We start from the raw sequence: 4,470 nt of genomic DNA on the forward strand, positions 1-4,470 counted from the left end.
TGGCCCTATGTGTTTCTGTTGAGAAATCATTTGATAATCTAATGGAAGATCTCTTCTATGTATCTTTCTGTCTCTCTCTTGCAGCCTTTAAGATTCTTTCTTTTCCTGAACATCGTAATTATGATGTGTCTTGGTTTGGGTATTTTCGGGTCATCTTGTTTGGGACTCTCTGTGCTTGTGTGACCTTTTTCTTCCCCACATCAGAGAAGTTTTCTGACGTTATTTCTTCAAATAGGTGTTCTAACCCTTGTTCCTCTTCCTGTTCTTTTTTTTTCTGGCAACCCTATTATTTATATGTTTCTTCGTTTCGTGTTGTCCCATAGCTCCCTTAGGCTCTCCTTCTGTATTTTAATATTTTTCTCCAATTGCAGTTCAGTTTGGGTGTGTTTTGCTTCCCTGTCTTCTAATTCGCTAATTCGGTCCTCCACTTCTCCTAGTCTACTGTTGAAACTTTCCATGGTGTTTTTTATTGCAGCTATATCACTATTCATTTCTTCTTGATTCTTACATAACTTGTTGATTTTTTTCCCTCTATCCAGTTTATGAACTGTAGGATCCTTATTCTAATTCTTTTTCTGACATATTGCATGCCTATGTGTCACCCAGCTGCTTTTCTGGCACTCCTCCTTTTCTTTCCTTTGTGGGTTTCTTTGTCTACCCCTTTTTGGTCTCACCAACTGATCTAAATGTTGAGTCATGCAGGAGCTGCTCCTTGGGTGGGAGTGGCTCCTTGGGCCTCGGTTGTTCCTTGGGTGGTCATGGAAGTAGCTGCTCCTCAGTTGGCAGTGGTTCCCCTGGTGGGTGCTGTTCGCAGCAGTGGTGTCTCCTCTGGCTGATGGGGGAGGCTGCTCATACAGCTGCTGTTCCTTTGACAGGTGTGGTCTGATCATGAGGCTGCTGCTCCTTAGATGGGGGTGGGCTGAGTGCGGCTGCTCTTCCTTGTATGGGGGTGGTCTGCTCACGTGGTTGCTGCTCCTTGGATCGAGGCTGACTGCATGCTGCTGGTGTTCCTCAGATGGGGCGGGCTGCCTGTGAGGCTGTCACTTCTTGGACAGGGGCAGGTTGTTTACAGGGCTACTGCTCCTCATATGGGTGTGGGCTGCTCACACAGCTACTGCTCCTCGGATGGGGGATTGGCTGCTTGCGCGGCTGCTGCACCTCGGGCAGGAGTGAGCTGCATGGTGGCTGCTGCTCCTCGAATGGGGCTGGGCTACTCACCCAGCTGCTGCTCGTCAGACAGAAGCAGGCTGTGTGTGGCTGCTGCTCCTCAGACCAGTGCGGGCTGCGCAGGGCTGCCCCTCCTCAGATATGGGCAGTCTGCTCGTGTGACTGCTGCTCCTCGGACAGGGGCAAGCTGCTTGGGTGGCTGCTACTCCTCAGGCGGGAGTGAGCTGCATGTGTGTCTGCTGCTCATCGGATGGGGCTGGTCTGCTCTTGCGGCTGCTGCTCCTCAGACAGGGGATGGGCTGCTTGCGTGGCTGATGCTCCTTGGGTGGGAGTGAGCTGCACGTGCAGCTGCTGCTCCTCTGATGGGGGCAGGCCACCCACCCAGCTGCTGCTCCTCGGACAGGTGCAGGCTGCATGTGGCTGCTGCTCCTTGGACCAGTGCGGACTGTGCAGGGCTGCCGCAGACAGTAGCTCACTACCATGACACCTGAGGAAACCTGAGGCTCAGAGAAATTACACGACTGACCTAAACCGACCTAAGGTGGCAGGCGGTGGTGCACCCAGGACCCTTCTCTCTCCCCCACCCTGCTCATGTGGCTGCTGCTCCTCGAACTGGGATGGGCCGATCGGGCAGCTACTGCTCCTCGAATGAGGGCAGGCTGCTCGTCGTGCTGCTGTTCCTTATACAGGTGTGGGCTGCTCACACAGCTGTTGCTCCTCGGATGGAGGCAGGCTGCTCATGCAGCTGCTGCTTCTTGGACAGGGCCAGGCCACGTGAGGCTTCTGATCTTAGGCTTGGGGCAGGCTGCTTCTTCTTGGACAGAACCGATAGATAAACAAAACAAAACAAAACAAAAATACAAACACCAAACCCCCAGCAAAGAGGGTGGGGGCAGAATCTATAGATGCTAAGCTTATATACAGAAGATAAGGTTAAGTGTTGGATGAATATGGGGAGGATCTCAGTTCAGTATAGAGGAAGTACAAAGCAACAAACAAAAACAGGAAAATGAAGGGAAAAAGACAACAAATTAATAATAAAAAAATAAAAATGAAAAAGTGATGTGTTGTCCCTTTGGCTGGCTTAAGATCCCAGTCTTCTGTGCTGTACTGTTTCTCAGGTTCCTGTTGCTGGGATTGAAGGTCTCTAGGCCAGTCCCTTTGGACTCTCAGGGACTATTTAGATTTTTTTTTAATCCTTTGTACCATTCAGGGTGGAATCTGGGTGTGTCTGTATTGGTTGCTTGGATATTGGAGGGAGGGGCTATCTCTTCAGGACAAAATGGCTGCCCACGTTCTGGTCTCAGGCATGACTCAGCGCCAAACTCACTGCCACTTCTCCTGGACCCCCCTCTCTCCCCAGATTCCACAAGTTCGCAACTTCTCCCCCACTCCAGCCATGGGTAAGTGTCTGTATCCAAAAGGTCCTATGCACTAGGCTCAATGAAGAAAGGCACAGGTCACAGAGGGGGCAAAAGCTGCGCCTCTGCAAACTCCTCTCCTGTCGGCACTCCTCTTCAGTCTTTCCTGACTGTGGACCCAGATCCAGCAATTCTGCGGACCTTCTTTACACAGCCAGACACTGTGCCTGTCCCAAGGGACGTGGCTCAAGCCGGTGCCGGGGGGATTCCCTCTGACCCTCAGGGCTCAGACGGCTGGCAGATTCTCCTTCCCAGAGGCTTGATTTTACCTTTCTGCAGGGGTCCTCTGCCCTTCCCAGCTGCAAACTGTCTCCCAACTGAGTTTCCTTCGCCAATTTGGGCTGGATATTATTCGTTTCAGCTGCTCACCTATCTGTTCCGGGACAAGGCTCTCAACACATCCATCTATACCGCCACCATTTTGTCTCCCCTTGTATTCATTTTTGACTGGTTATTTTTTATGGCTTCTATGTCCTTTTCAATGCTTAATATCTTTGTTTAAGTTCTCACTGCGATCATTCATTCTTCCCCCAAGGTTCTTGAGCATCCTTATAACCATTTTTTTTGTTGTTGTTGTTGTTACAAAGGCATTTAGTTTATTCTTATCAGTGTTACTGATGTTCTCATGTTCACATTTCCCAGTGCACTTCTTTCCTTACAGTAGTTAATGTGCAATCTCACTTACAGACTAGGGTGGGGTGGGGAGCTCAGCCCAGAGAAGGGCAGGTGTTGGCACTCCACATGGACACAGCAGCTTGCCAGTCCTACTGGAACAGGGGTGACCAGAGGCCTCTGGTCTTTTTTGCATTGGTTGGTAATTCTCCATTCATGCTCCTTCCTGGCTGCCCAGGTCGGGGTGGGAACCATGCAGCTCAGAGCAGGGTGAGCGGGGGTGGGGAGGAGCAGGAGGGGAGGAAAAACAGTAGGCCACCTGAAAGGGCAGGGTGGATGAGCACAGGGGTGGCTCCTAAGGTAAGGCACAACCCTGTCTTTGGCTCTCCTGGTGAGGAATTTCCCCACCCTATCCCTTAACCCTTCCCCCACCACCAACACACAGTCCCCTGGAGCCAGGGATACCTCCTGGAGTCCCTGAAACAAGGGCTTCTGCCACCCAACCAAGTGCTGCAGGGATATGGAGGAAGGCACAGGGGCAAGCCCTGCCTGAGGACAAGCCAGGGAGGGGGCTAGGCAGGGATCTTCCCAGGAAAAAGAGTGGGGAGGGAGAAGACACCAGTCCCAGGAGCTGGACCCCAGCTAAGGCCTAGAAGGGGGAGTACCTTGGGACTTCTACCTCCTTTTGGGGGATGGCTGGAACCCCAGCCCACCCTTTTGTGGCCCCTGGAGCCCACCAAGTGACTTGGATATTGTGTTTTGGGATGACGCTGGGATAGAGTGTCAAGGCCAAGATGAAGGGCAGGGGAGGTACGACTAAGGTATTTGTGCTTTAGCTGGGGGGTGTTTACTCCCCTCTCATACACTTGCCCCCAGCGCCTCCCCTCCCCCCACACACACACTCAGGCCAGAAAGAGGAGTGCCAGGATCACAGCCAGACCGGACACTCCAACTCCACAAACAGTGTGTGCAGGCTGTGGGGGCTACAGGGTGGGAGGTGGGGCCTCCAAGTCAGATTCCAAGGGTCCATTGGGATAGCTCCACCCACCTCTAGCAGGCTCCTGCCTCTGAAAGCTATGGGCTGTCGGGGCTGTCAGGGAGGAGACTAGAAGTGAGAAGAGAGGTGAGGGAAAAGGCTAGACAAAAATGTCAAATGAGTATTACACACATATGTAATACTCTTTGTAATACTTTAAGCAATAAAAAAAAGCAAAAAAAAAAAAAAAACAAACTCAAAATGAGAAAAAAAAATGTCAAATAAGACAAATGA

The sequence above is a fragment of the Myotis davidii genome, unplaced genomic scaffold (genome assembly GCF_000327345.1).
Source record: "Myotis davidii unplaced genomic scaffold, ASM32734v1 scaffold1624, whole genome shotgun sequence".
In the NCBI taxonomy this organism is placed as follows: Eukaryota; Metazoa; Chordata; class Mammalia; order Chiroptera; family Vespertilionidae; genus Myotis; species Myotis davidii.